The sequence below is a fragment of the Cervus elaphus genome, chromosome 24 (genome assembly GCF_910594005.1).
Source record: "Cervus elaphus chromosome 24, mCerEla1.1, whole genome shotgun sequence".
NCBI lineage: Eukaryota > Metazoa > Chordata > Mammalia > Artiodactyla > Cervidae > Cervus > Cervus elaphus.
In genome coordinates, this window is record NC_057838.1 from 25,432,385 (window position 1) to 25,447,991 (window position 15,607).

Sequence of the window (15,607 nt, forward strand, 5' to 3'; positions counted from 1 at the left end):
TTACAGTGAAGGGTAGATCCAGAGGGGCAAGCCCTCTGTTAATGTTATAAACAGCTTCAAGTGCATGAACATGAACAAGAGGTATAATTTCTCTGAGTCTCAGTTTTCTCATTTTAAATAGGGTAATTATAATTAGCTGGCTAAGTTAGTTTAGGGACAGATAGTACATGTAAATTTCCTTTAACAATAGGTGGCATTTAATGTAATAGCTGCTATTGTTTATTATAATTGACACCATTACTGTCATTGTTACAGGCAGGAGGTTCACAAGCCAGTAGGGAAAGAGATAAGATATTCAAGGAGCATTTTAAGCTGTTTTAGAATAACTATAGCACCTTACATACAGTATATATTTATATACACTGTGTACTTTAACCTGGGCTTCCCTCGTGGCTCAGACAGTGAAGAATATGCCTGCAACGCAGGACACCTGGGTCTGACCTAAACTCTGATAAGAAAAAATTCCCGTCTCCCCTAGGTGCTCCTGATGACCACACATTTTCACTTTTCCCTACCTATCTGCCTGGAATAGAAAAGAACATTGGTAAACTACCCCGATTTGAATTCCTTTCCCCTCCTACCTACCTCATGGTGGAGAATTTAGAGACAAAGAAAATGGTTCCCAAATTTGGCATCAGTGGGGAGAAACGGAGACTAACGCACATTATCTGACTTTGCTGTTGCTACCTTTTGAAGTGATTTCATAAAACCATGAGTATTAGGCAGGTAATAATAGCATTGGGATATAATAAATGTGCCCACGTATGTAATTTCTCTTCTCTATGGTATTTAGGATTATAAAAGAGGATATATAGATAGAATAGTACAGATAGTAGCACATCTATAGATAGTATAGATTACTATGCTTTGTATGTCAGTATGATTTAGATCATGAGTCAAATAGAAAGCCACATGGAAACATCTTAAAAATTCATCTCAGAGGAAGTTCAAAGGGAATCCATCGTCTTTACAAGAAAGATCTGGATCATCAAGGTTCTGGGGACACCAGCAATAGCATACTGATTTTGAAAAGAAATTCTTACTCATTCCTTATGGGAAGCATTCTGTGCTGTCTGCATGGATGAAGCTCCCGGCTGTGAATAAAACCAGGTCGGAGGTTCGGCAACAGTTTATCATATTACACCTATGAATAATTCACGAGTCATCTGTTGACCATAAAGCCCGCTAAGGAATTCTAATAAATGCATGATTTCTACTTCCTGGGGTAAAGCAGCATTGGCATTTACAGCCTTTCTGAACAATAAAATGCTGGTAAAAATGTGACTGACAGTTATGGGTCTTTGCTATTCCTAAGCATTAATCACCTCGAAGGACAACATCAGCTATCTGCATTTCTGGGATTGTTAGTTACAAAATGCTAGCAACATGTTAAACCTCAGTTACTTCTTATAGTATCTTATGTTCACATGAGCAAGACTTAATGACTCACAAGACAGTTTGAAATAAATATGGATATGCACCCTGGAATTTTCTCTTTCAATGGCAATAATTACTAACAACACTAGTTTCGGAGGTAGTAATTTTTGGCAGTTTAGTTCTTATTCAGAGTGTACTGAAGATGTGATTATTATTAGTACCACTGTCTTTCCCAGCATATAATTATTCCCATATTAATTTAACTTCTTTGTTATTGGGTGAAAATAGCACCATATTGGCAGAGGGATATGATGTTAAAGTATCACTGATACAAAATGATTTTAACATAGAGTTAAACTTTGTGATGATTCTGAGTTACCTCACAAAATCATGAGTACTGCCTTTTATGACATCCTGATCATGCTGGGGAAAAAAATAAGAAAATAAATACATTTTTTAAAAGTATCAAACCTGAATCAGATTTTTGTTATTCTGATATTTTAGTTTTGAATATCCTGTCTACTTTTTGGACATAGGAATGTGCTCTGATTACCCTTTCAAAAAAGAAATTGAAGCTCACCTGAATGGATTAGGAAACAAAGATGTGTGTTGTGCAAACCTCAGGGCTTGTCACTAGCCTTCCAGTCATTTCTCTTTCCTCCCCTGTTTTTCCTTCGGACATGGCAGAATGGTATACTTAAAATGGATAACCAACAAGGACCTACTGTATAGCACAGGGAACTCTGCTCAATGTTATGTGGCCGCCTGGATGGGAGGGCAGTTTGCAGGAGAATGGATACATGTATATGGATATGACTCAGTCGCTCTGCTGTCCATCTGAAACTATCACAACACTGTTAATTGGCTATACTCCAATATAAAATAAAAGGTTAAAAACACACACACACACACACACACACACAGAAAGAGGGAAAAGAAATGGAAGAATGGACCCTTCCCTTCACAAAGGCAGTAGAGCTCTATTCCACTGGTGAGACATCTCCTTTGGACCAGAAGAAAAAAGTTCATGCTCTGCAAGTCTTGATTTTATCTCTCATTTCAACTAAGGAGTAATGTGACTGTTGGACTGTCTTGATATTTTGAAAGTAAAGATAACCAAATGCATATGTAGCAAGGCTTTGGTTTTATAAATAGAGAATGTCTATATATATGTGTGTGTGTGATTTTTGTGTTGATTTGAGAAGTTCTGAAGGAAATATTGCTAAATATTGAAAATGATTATCTCCAGGTTTGATTTTGCCGAGATAAGGGTGCTGGTGTAAAGGCACCGAAGAGGCAGCATTTCAGTTTGATACAATGTTATAAGTGGATGATGAGGTCTGTGGCTCTGGGAGTACCTGCACTGTGAGGTTGGCTGAAGTCGCACACAGCACTCTGTCTTACGTGCCTGCCATTAGGCGGCCTTGGGGCTTTGCAAAGTGAGCTGCAGCCCTCTCTGACTAAATAGATCTTGTCTCTCTCAGGTTGTAAAAATTACTGTGGGCTCTGTGTTCCACCTAGGATTTATGATTTCTCAATGCTACATGTTTGTGTTGACATAAATAGTCTTCCCAGAAATTTGGCAGAAGTCTGGCCATGTGCTGATTCTTTAGAGATCACCAAGAAATCAATTCCAGCTCCAGCTTGATCACATCATTGTATTTGAGTTTAGCCTCTAATCTTTAAGTGGGTACTCCATAATCCTGTCAAAGGCATTAATTTGAAAGAAAAAAATGCTTTATAGGTTATCTTTGTGTTTTATTGAACTCTATTGATTTTTTAAAAATGTTACCAGAATCCTCACATATGTTACCTGGAGATTTCTCCAGCCTCTTTTATGTCCTAAGTTGTAGCATTTTGGGCTTTCCCGGTGGCTCAGCTGGTAAAGAATCCTCCTGCAATGCGGGAGACCTGGGTTCGATCCCTGGGTTAGGAAGATTCCCTGGAGAAGGGAATGGCTACCCACTCCAGTATTCTGGCCTGGAGAATTCTCCATGCAGAAGTCCATAGGGTTGCAAAGAGTCGGACATGACTGAGCAACTTTCATTTTTACTTTGTAGCATTTCCCACTTTTGACATGATGTTTGATGCAGGAGTTGCTTATTACCCCATTTTTTAAAAGGTGTAAAATAGGAGCAAGTTACACAGGGGGAGAGAAAGGCTCTTTACAGAAATGCCCATAGGTTCATTTGACATTAGTGTTGACTGATGTACGAAAACAAACTCAATAGCTATCCAGTACTTAAACTCTAAATTTTTCATATACCGTTTGTGGTGAGCTCAACCCAGATTTTTAATGAGTTTGTCCCTTTTGGGATTTTCAGGATTTAGTAATTAATACTAAGTAACTAGCTTGCCCAATATGGTCAGATGAACCACCTTTTGCCACACATTCTACTGGAAGATGAAGGCAACATTTGATTTCATGGCATTTAATAGGTAATTTTTAAATGGCAAGTAAATGGGCAATTGATTATATTTTTCCAGTGAACACAACCACCACTAAAATACTTTGTCTCCTCTAATTAGCATCAGTGCCATATTTTCATAATGAAAATTATGTCAGTGGTGAAAAAGATTCTCACAAGATCTGTGTAAAGCTTTTGGTGGATGAAGATCACTGTGGCTGGTGCTGAGGAAACAAAAGTGAACAAAGATCCTCCAATTAAAAATAAAATTAAAATTAAAAAAAGTTGTAGTCTTAATTTCCAGTATTTTGACTAAATCACAAATAAATTTTATAGAAAAATAGAGACAAAAACATTTGACAGAAGAGATAAAGAACGTCAAACCTGTGAACAGTATTCAACTCACCACACACAAAATAAATATAAGTTGAAACAGAAAAAAAAAAAGTGAACACAGGAGTTCGCAGTCCAGTGGGAAGGCAGAAATCAGGCAAATAACCACAGAAGGGAGTGTAAAATTACGACTGTGGCACAGGTTATGGAGGAGAAGGGTCATTATGCTGCTTAAGACCAGTTCTCTAGAAGCAGAGCCTGAGGCAGGGATTTCAAGGCCCCTGATTTGTTGGGAGGAAGGGGTGCTCTTGGAAGAAGCGGATGTCCAGATCAGGCTGAGGCATGGAAGAGTGAGGACTCAGCTGGACTGGGTGTCAGCCTGATCCCATGGGAGTTCTGGAGCATGAGCTGCCCCAGAGGTGCCTCATTTTGAGGCACAAGGCTGGCATCTTGCAATCTCCTCAACCTCATGCTAGTCAGACACGAACCAGGGTCTGACCTGGGTTCAGTGAGTACGGCTCCTGGGCAAAGCGACTTCTGTAAGGCCAAGGGCAGTGTTCCAGAGAAGAAAGGCAGTAACTAAGAGAATGTGTACATTGAGTCATGGGCCGGGGGGCGGGAGGCACTACAGATTCTGAGAGAACATATGATGCAATGTTCTTCTTTGTTCGGAACCCACTGGTGGCTTCCCATCTCAGAAAATCTCTTGGCAAAGACTCTCAAGGCCCATGGGCACTGGTACCCACTCTGACCTCACTTCATGAATGTCCTTGAGTCAATACTTGTTGTTCGACATGATATTCATTGTTACTCTGGTTAACCTGGCTCTGGCTGGGTTTTTGGTTGCCTTTTTTAAATAAATTTATTTATTTTAATTGGAGGCTAATTACTTTACAATATTGTGGTGATTTTTGCCATACATTGACATGAATCAGCCACAGGTGTTGAAACAGCAGTGCATATTTTGGGCATTACTTTGCACTTCATTACTGTGTGCTGAGGCTTCCAGGTGGGTGTCATACATTTTTATTCCAAAGACTATAAGTGCCCTAGAATTTTAAGTTAAAACTTTTAACATACAGTATGGCTTTTCTGACTCCAGAGAAATCTCTTCTCCCAAACCAAACATGATCACATTACTATCTCCGTTTGAAATTGGCCCAGGCTTGAAGATAGAATAATAGAGAATCTTTAAGGTCAAATTCTGTGTATACAGGTGGGGTGGGGGAGGGGTGTCTTAGTTCCCCAACCAGGGATTGAACCTGGGCCTTCCACAGTGAAAGTGTCGAGTCCTAACCCCTGGACCATCAGGGAGTTTCCTCAAAACTTGCTTTTGATCTCACACAAAAAGATGACTGGATACCGGGGGATTCCTTATCTGGGACCTAACTTCTGCCTTTATTTGTCTCTAACATCTCTGCTGTCTTGGCTTTTTTCAGAACCTTTTCCATATTCATACTTTATTATTTGGTATCAATTTTTTTCCTCCTTGCATTCTTCACTTTTCTGAGTTCTATTTTTAGTTTCCATAATCAAGGGAGGTTTGGGAAATCTGGTTCTTTGTCAAAATAAAATGCTGCCTCCCAGCTGTTTCTGTTGTTAGGGTCAGGGTGCAGAGATGCCTCTTTTGATGACACTGTGATCTGATTCTCTTTGAGATGTTTTGAATCATTTTCAGGAACAGCCCAGAGGCTAGGTCTGAAACACTGCCAAGTTCCTGAAGAGACAATTTTATCCGACAGTTTTCCCTCAATCACAGGAATGTATATTGCTTACAAGACATACATCTAATGACTGATTTGACACTGGATGCTACCACATATCAGCAAACGGATGTGTTCTGCTTGTGGGACCCAGTATCTGCCAGCCAGGGGCTGGGGTAGGAGACTTTAGCACATAGGAGGAGCTTGGGAAAATATACCTAGGTTGAATAAAAGTGAACTAGCTAGGGTGGAGAACACAAGGATAAACAAACACATGATTATAATTACATGCCTCAGTTAACTCATCTCTAAACTAGGGGCCAGACCTATCTTTGGAGAGTGTTAAATGAAAGGTTGCATATAAAATGCTTAACAGAACAACAGACTTAATGATATCAGAACACTACTTAGGAAAGTTATATACAGCACAGGGTGAAAGTAATCAATTCTGTAGAGAGTAGTGTGGACAAGAGTATCTGAGAAAACTTAGTAGGCTGGTCTTGAGAATTGAACAAGATTTTGTGGGTCTGTCACGTCCATCACATCTGTGTTGGCAACAACACCCATGTCTGTTGGTGGTGTCATATACATTTGTGTAGGACGAGAAATTGGACCCTGGACCCTCTAGATAGGGTTGGGGCTTCCCAGGTGACTCAGTGGGTAAAGAATCTGCCTTCAATGCAGGAGATGTGAGTTTGATCCCTGGGTTGAGAAGAACCCCCTGGAAGAGGGCATGGCAGCCCATTCTAGTTTTCTTGCCTGGAGAATCCCATGGACAGAGGAGCCTGGTGGGCTACAGTCCATGGGATCCTGAAGAGTTGGACACGACTGAGCGACTACACTTTCACTTTTCACTTTCATGCATTGGAGAAGGGAATGGCAATCCACTCCAGTGTTCTTGCCTGGAGAATCCCAGGGATGGCAGAGCCTGGTGGGCTGCCGTCTATGGGGTCGCACAGAGTCGGACACGACTGAAGCGACTTAGCAGCAGCAGCAGCTAGGTACTAAATTTTTTCAGTTTTTCAGTAACTTCAGCTCCACTTTTTTGTTGCTTAAATGATGATCCTAATTACTAGACCTTGTTTCCTCTGATAATGGAATCTTAAAACCATTTTCTAGCTTTTGAAGGAAAAATATAAAGTGGTATATTGGCAAAAACTCCTCAGGATTATTTACCAAGTAATGTCAAACTCATAGTTCCATTTTTCATAAGTTTGAGTTGCCTAGAGTAGTATGAAAGAGCACTATTGTGTGATGAATGGGTAGCAAGTGTTTAACCAAAGATTAGAAATATTTAAAATCTAAAGCAATCGCAGAAACTTATTTCTTCAGCAATCTTTTTGAAATTTTACTTTAGACAAGGCTTAATCCATAGCCAAATAACATTGCTAAATATAAACCTGAAATACAGGTTTCTCATATTTGAAAAGGTGGGCCTGGATTACATTTCAGTCTTTGCATGATCCAGTTTCTTTATCCCTCCCAGTGCCCATGCAGTATATGGCGCACTTAACTAAACATCATCAGGAAAATGTGAAATAGTCCTGCAATAGAAGAAAATCTAAAACAAACAAAAGGTAATCTTGGTTTCCTTGGTAAAAAATGTCTCCTTCGGCATATGTGTATATATTTATACCTCTTTGCTGTATAACATGATTTTTAATCCTAAAGTTTCAGTAATATGAGTTACTGATTAGGAATATTTTCTGTCACAAATTATTCAGTTTATTATGCTTGACTATTTTGACTCTACTAATTTTAGTTCCTAAAATTAGTTCCTCTCCTGCTATGATCACCATGATGCTTGACCCATTCCAATTATCTGTTTAATCAACAAATAGCCAACAGCCTGCTATTGAACTCTGTGGGAGGGCTGGGCCCTGCCCTTCTGGAGGTTATGTTCTAGTGGAGCAGACAATTAGCAAGTAAACACAGGAATAGATATGCAAAGTCATTTGTTACAGATTGTGATAAAGGATGGGAAAGAAAGAAATAGAGCTCCCTGATGGACATGAATGAGGACATGTTCTTTACAAAATGTTTGAGGACATGAACCTTTATGTCACTTGATTCCCTAATATGAACAACCCATGAGAAATTTAATTTAGAATTAGGTGCCAGGAAATGCTGCCTTATGTATGTCTATGATGTAAGGCCACGTCCCATGACCAAAGAAACGTTGAAAAACTGAAACATTGCTGAAAGCTTTCAGGGTGTCTTGTTATTCATTCTGATTGTTCTAGTCATCATGGCCCAATAGATGACAGTCAGATTGCTAGGTGGTAGACCTTTCCCCATTTCTAAGTGCAGGGCTGCCCTCTAGTGGACTCTGAATAAATGTTGCTTGAGGATAATAGGTTATAAAAGACAAAACTTGCCGCCAAATGGCAAACTGTATGAAGACTGGTCTGTCTAAGCTTCAGTCTGAACAAGCTTCTAAAGACAAACTCCTGTAACCAGTTGTCCTCAGGATATATGTCCCTATTACCTTGAGGCTTGGGTTTTAAAGCCAGTTGGAAACTTAGTTCTCTGCTCCTACTTCTCATTTCTAGAGAAGAAACTCAGAATTCAGAGAGGTGAAATGACCTGGTCACTGTCCCAAGGTGAATGAGAACTAAACTGTAAACATGATTCTTTCTCTGTAAATATCTCTCATTTGTTTGATCAAATTTATTTAACTATTTTACTATCTCCTACCTCTGTCCCCTTCACTCACTTTTCCCTGGGCACCTTGTCCTCTGATTGTTCCCCCAGCACATCACGCAAGGCTTCCCACACTCAGATCTTTGCACTGGGTGTTTCCTCTGCCTACCGTGTTCTTCCCTCTACTGCCGTCAAGTCTTTGCTCAAACGTCACCTTCTCACTCTGACCACCCTAGTTAATACACAGGCTCCCACCAGCACTCCAGATCTCTCTTTTCCCTGGTCTACTTTTTCTTTTTTTCCATAGTAGTTATCACCATCGACCTATAATTTATGTATTCATCATGTAAGATAATGAATATAAGTGCCTAACAGTGGTAATCTGTCTCTTTTGCTCTTTTGTCACATGGACAGAGTCCATGTGCCTGGAATAGTGCGTAGCACACAAAAGGGACTTAGTAAATGTGTGTCAGATTAACCTTTCAAAAGAGATATGTCACCTAATGGAAGGGCCACTCGCTCCAGCAGGGAAGTTCAACTCTACATGACGGCTGAGAGAAGCTGAGCAAATTTCCTATGCCTCATGAAAGACCAGGCCATTGTTGCCTAACTCTACCTACCACCCACCATTGCCACCACGATTAGCCCAAGAGACCAGTTTAGACCTTCTGATTCTCTCTCCCCAAAGAGGTCTCCAGGACCCATCCCATCAAGCCTCTCATCACCCTATATCCTCCTCATGTTCATGTCCATGTTCATGTTCATGTGCAAAGCCTCCTCGGTCTGTGGAATTTCTCCCCATGCAGTGGAGTTCAGTCTCTTTTCTGCCTCCATCCCTACCACCCCAGCTCTGCCCCCATCATCAGCAGAGCCAGCCTGTCCCCAGCCTCTGAAAGCTGCCATGGCTCTTGGTCTGAAGTCTGCCCCTCCCCCAGAGCCACCGCTACCCCAAAGCTGTTTTCAAATTGTGGCTGTTTCCTTCCTTCCCCATTGTAATTCTGGGACTGCTCCAGACCAGAACCTTGGGTCCTTTGAAGCACTTGCCATGTGAATGTAATACCCACCACCCTTCCTTGTTCCAGCCATGTGTCAGTCTTATGGCCAGTCCCCCTCATTCACAGAACATTTTATTACCTGGACATCCATCTTAGTCTCACAATATTCCCGTGACCCCTCTACTTCTCTTTGGTGATTTCAGCACCCGTTCAGTGACCCAGGCAGCATCTTAGTCTCTCAATTCTCTGCCTTCCATTCATCTACCCGTCCCTGGCCCTTCCCTAGTCCTCATCATCCTCATCATCGCCCAGACTTCAAATTCTTGACCTCAAGCATCCTAGTCTCCAAACACTGCTTTCTGTCTTGTCGTGACCCCTTGCCCATAATTCTTCATCCCTGGCATCTAGTGACTTCTATCTTTTCATTGTTGAGGCCCCCTCCTGTCCTGACTTCACCTTTACTTAGCTTGGACTCCACGAGTTAATCCTTTTCTTTGCATTCACCTTCAGTTCTTTTGCTTCTGTTCCTTCCCCTGTTCTCACTGGTTAACCTCCAGTTTCCCTCTGAACCTCCCCTTGCACCTGAGTAGCTGGCAGTGGATGGAGGGAAAAGGTACCACTATGCTCATCCTCCCATCATTTCCCTAGTCAGTCTCCACTCTCAAAGATCCCAGTTATTCATACCTCGTCATCACTCTACCCCTCCTCACCCATCACCTCCTCACTCTCAGCTAATTAAACCTTTTCTTTTTTGGTCTGATGACAAACATTATTTATTTATTTTGACCTAAGAAATAAAGCTAATGTTTTATTAATAGAGGAGCCCCATCCCTCCCAGACATGGTTACTTATTAATAATAATGAACCAGTAATTGAAATTTCAACTGGAAGTAAATTGGCCCTAAGAGAAAAGTCAGCCAGCCACCACTCAAAGTTTTCTTCCTTTACTGATTGTTTTAATAGAGAATTTAAGGCTTAAGTCACATTAGTCTAATCTTTGCCCCTCTTTGAAGATGAGCAACTTCCACTTTAAAGAGAATGGGGGGCTACTTGCTAACCAAAGAAAAACACTGTTAACATTTTGATCTGTATTATTCCAATGGTTTTTTAAAATTAAATCTTTTCTTAATCCAGTAAGAAAACAATTGAGAGCAAATGACTTCCTCTTTCCACCAAATCTGCTCTATCTTCCCACTAACAGCAGATGAGCAGACATTAAGTGTGGGGGACGATAAAGCATCTATAGGCAGATGCAGTAACCCCAGCCTTTCAGGGCATGAGAGGGGTGGGTGCAACAGGCCTGGTCCCTTGGGTCATAAGATTTTTATTCTACTTAGTGCTAAATTGACTTAGTCTTCAAAGACTCAACCTTCCAGTTACTTCCTCTACCATGATTTCAGTTAAATCATGACATCATCTTGGGTACTAGGAAAACTGGACAGCGACATGTAAATGAAATTAGAACATTGTTTAACATCATACACCAAAATAAACTCAAAATGGATTAAAGACCTAATGTAAGATCTGATACTATAAAACTCTTAGAGTAAAACATAAGCAGAACACTGACATAAATAGCAGCAATATCTTTTTCGATCCATCTCCTAAAGTAATGGAACTAAAAACAAAAATAAACAAATAAGACCCAATTAAACTCAAAAGCCTTTGCACAGCAAAGGAAACCATAGACAAAATGAAAAGACAACCCACAAAATGGGAGAAAATATTTGCAAATGATGTGACCAACAAGGGATTAATTTTCAAAGTTTACAAACAGCTCATGCAACTCAATATTTAAAAAAAAAAACAATTAAAAAGAAAAAAAAAAGAGCTGAAGAACTAAATAGACATTTCAACAAAGAAGATGTACAGATGATCAACAGCACATGAAAAGATGCTCAACATTGCTGATTATTAGAGAAATGCAAATAAAAACTACTGTGAGGTATCACAACACCAATGAGAATGGCCATCATCAAAAAGTATAATAAATGCTAGAGAGGATGTGGAGAAAAGGGAATCCTCCTACATTGTTGGTGAGAATGTAAATTGGCACAGCCACTATGAAGAATGATATGGAGTTTCTTAAATAAAACTGAACTACCATGTGACTGAGCAATCTCACTTCTGTACATAAAATGATACGTGCATCCTAATGTTCATTGCAACAGGCAAGACATGGAAGCAATCCTACATGTCCATCAACAGATTGAATAAAGATGTGGTACATATATACAATGGAATATTATTCAGCCACTAAAAAGAATGAAAGCAACATGGATGGACCTAGAGATTATCATACTAAGTGAAGTCAGTCAGAAAAACGAATGTCCTGTGACATTGCTTATATGCAGAATCTAAAGAAAAAAAAATGATACAAATGAGCTTATTTACAAAGCAGGAACAGAACCACAGGCTTAGGAAACAAATTTAGGGTTACCAAAGGGGAAAGGGGAAAGGGATAAATTGCGAATTTGGGATTGACATATATACACTACTATATTTAAAGTAGATGACCAACAAGGACCTACTGTATAGCACAGGGAACTCTGCTCAATATTCTGTAACAATTTGAAAAACAGTAGACACGTGTATATGTATAGCTGAAGCACTTTGCTATACTCCTGAAACTAATACAATATTGTTTATCAACTGTACTCCAATATAAAATAATAATGACATAATTTTGAATCCTGAATCTGCCTTTTAACTTAATAATTGAAAAGATGATTTTGAATGTAACTTAAAGCATAAACACTTCTTTTATAACTGTTTTTAACCAAGTATAAATTTAACTGACTTGACTTCAAGTATGAACAAAGTGGAATGTCAAAGACTCAGAATTTTAAAAAGCAAAATGAACTTACAGGTGTAAACTTATAAACGTTATAAATAACTGTGTACCACTTGCTTACTGCAATCTGAAATATTATCACCCATAAAGATGATTCTGAGTGTTTCCAAGTAAATTGCTATTGACATTTCACTGTAGAGGCTATGCCACAAACAACATCTGTGCTTCCCAGAAAAGGCTCCTTCCTTCTCAGGGCGTGGCTGACTTGTGTCTTAAGTTCCAAAGTCAGAGAGTCAAGTAGAAAACCCATTCAGATGGCCCCTGGATCTCTCCAATCATGCATAAAACTGGTCCCCAGGCCATGTCACGGGAAGTCTCAGTGTATCCTTACACACACACTCACCCTGGAGATACATACCTGTGGGACTTGAACTTGATGGTTTGTGTGTTGCTTTCTTTTCCTTAATTTTTTGTAAGTCTTAATTTTGTGGGGTAAAAACCAGATTATAAACCAAGAAACCTGATAAGACTGTCATACTGTCTCCCTTGTGTGGCCGGTCACCCCCACAGATGGCCATGGGCAGGCCACAGCCGTGATGACAGGTATCTGCAAGTATTCCAGGTAGACATTATACACGCCTGCTCATTTTTTCTAACGGTGCTCTGAGATTAGAAACATGGAAGGTTACCACCTTCTTCCTCCTACCCTGGTTCTGAACACCTGGGAAACATTAGAAGCTTCTGCATGTCAGTCATATTTTTTGTAAATTTCTTGTAGGAGCCTTTCCCAAAGTACATAGCATGTGGACTGTGTCTGGTAGTCCAGATGAATGTGGGTGGTGTGGGACTAAACACTGTTTATATTAATAGTTATGTTTGTTTTAATGTATATTATAAAAAAATTAAAATACATATCTAGTCCAGTATTTCATGGATATAAATACTAAGAATTTATAATATGAGAATTATATCATATTTAAGATTTTGTAGGTGAGGTGCTCAAAAGAAAATTATTAAATATTAAATAGTACTAAAGTTGACACAGACTTTTGACAAAAATTGTGAAAGCGGTTGCCTGTAGACTCACAACGAGAAAGCGATGTATGCTTAATGGACAGAGGCCTTCAGACACAGTTTCTTAAATGGTAAAGGATGTGGAAACTGTTTGAGACAGTTCCATAAAACAGTAATAACTTGGCATAATCCCATATTGAGAGATTTTCTTCTCACTCAAGTTTCTCCCTCTGGAGAAGTGCAGCTGCCAGTGATGTTATCCACTTAGAGTGGAGGTTACTTTGCTGTTCTTACCGGGTTCTTGTCTCATAAAGAAATGGTAGGAAACATTGAGTTCTTTCACATTTGGAGTGAGAGAATAACCTCATGATAACTACAGCTGAATTCCTTCAGTCAGTCTTTCAACTAACACTGCTCAGCACCTTTCTGTGTCAGGCTCTGGGCCGGGTGCTGGGTTTAGAGGAGAAGGCCAGACATCATGAGATTTTAAGGCTGGGAGTGACTTACCATATCAGCATATCTGAAAGACCATCCTGGCTGTCCCCATGCCAGGCAGCAGAGCTGGCACAGACTCACAAGAGGTGATTGCGGTAGGTGACGTGGACCAGCATGGTGGCACTGGCTCTCCAGTGCAGATCCAAGGGGTATTTCAGGGTCGATCCAAAAGGTGATGATGACTGACTGGACATCACGGATCAGAGAGAGAGGGGAGCTGGGGAGAGTGCTAGGTTTTTGGCTTTGGGTGTCCCATGGAAGGCGATCCCAGGCCCTCAGAGCTTACACATCACACACTTCTGGGGGTGCGGTAATATACCATCTAGGAAATACCGCAGTTTGTGGCCACTGTATGTGTTCTTCCTCACAGGGACAAGTGGTACCTTATTCTTATGGCATGAGGCCAAGCACATCAAAGGCATTGGATCAGTGTTGACAAAAAGACACATTAAGAATTTGCAGCATGAGAATAAAAGGGTGGTTGACTTATGGTGTAGAGTGCTCCCCTCTGCCCCATTTAAAATTTCATTTTAAGGAAATGATTTTGAAACTGGACTCCATTATTACCCTGCCACTATAAAGACCTATAAGCAAAGGCAACAGAAGCCATACACTTCTGCCTCAGGGACATAAGAATGTGCTTCATGACAGGCAGAGCTGAGACAAGGCGAGCAGAAGGATTGTGTGTGTGTGAGTCACTCGGTCATGTCCAACTCTGCGACCCCATGGGCTGGAGCCTGCCAGGCTCCTCTGCCCATGGGATTCTCCAGGCAAGAATGCTGTAGTGGATTGCCATTTCCTTCTCCAGATGGTTCCTACCCAGCGGTCGAACCCCTGTCTCCTGAATTGCAGGCAGACTCTTTACCATCTGAGCCATCAGGGAAGCCCATAGAGGGAAATTAAAGCCACTCCAGGCTATATGTTAAAGCCAATCAATAGCCATAAATGATTAAAAGAAATATCTATATTTACATGTATATATGTATTTATATCCATATATCAATGCAACCTCAGTCAGTCGTGTCCAATTCTTTGTGACCCTATGGACCATAGCCTGCCAGGCTCCTCAATCCATGGAATTTTCCAGGCAAGAATACTGGAGTGGGTTGCCATTCCCTTCTCCAGGGAATCTTCCTGACCCAGGGATTGAACCCAGGTCTGCTGCACTGCAGGCAGATTTTTACCACCTGAACCACCAGGGAAGCCCTTTAGATAGATATTTCTTTCATTAGCACCATGAAACTAAACTCTAGCAATTACTAGCTGATAAAATGTCACCTCAGTTTTCTAGTTAATCCATGTAAGTCATCCAACTGACTTAATTGACAAGAATCTTAACTGATATATAGTCAGTTCAGGCAGGCAAATGGTATTTGGAAGCTAAAGAATGTGCAGCAAGAGTAGAATCAGAAAGAGGATGACAAACTGGAACAAGGCAGAGAAGGTGAGAAAGAAGCAATGTCCAAAGTAACAGTGGAGAACAACCCATTAGGATGAAATAAGGCAGCAATCTGTACCAGTGTGTTTGTCTTGCTCTGCGTGGAAACGGGTGATCTCTCTCTTGAGTGGCAGCCTGCGAGGCATCTTCAAGAACTGTACGGAGAGTGGACACCTCCAGATGACAGTGGGACCAAAGGAAGAAAACAAGCTTATGAATGAGAACCTCTTGGGGCATCCCCAGAAATAACAGGGGCACTGAAGACCTGCTTGTGCATGGGTTGAAACTCTTGACGCAGGGTTTCACTGATTCAGAACAGCTTTAGAGCTGGAGACCAGACTTAAGAAATTGGTCTGCTTGAGGCATTGAGTCCTTAACACACTGACTTACAGTGATCACTGTGGGTA

At 40.6% G+C, this 15,607-nt stretch overlaps 1 protein-coding gene and 1 non-coding gene across 5 annotated transcripts in view; one reads left to right on the forward strand and one right to left on the reverse strand.

The window, feature by feature from the left end:
* The window catches only part of LOC122683080 (myosin VIIA and Rab interacting protein), a 217,512-nt gene that overhangs the window by 68,054 nt on the left and 133,851 nt on the right, over nt 1-15,607 (forward strand). The window lies entirely within an intron of this gene.
* TRNAE-UUC lies at nt 5,360-5,432 on the reverse strand. The gene has a single exon. It is a non-coding gene; the product is annotated as a tRNA-Glu (tRNA).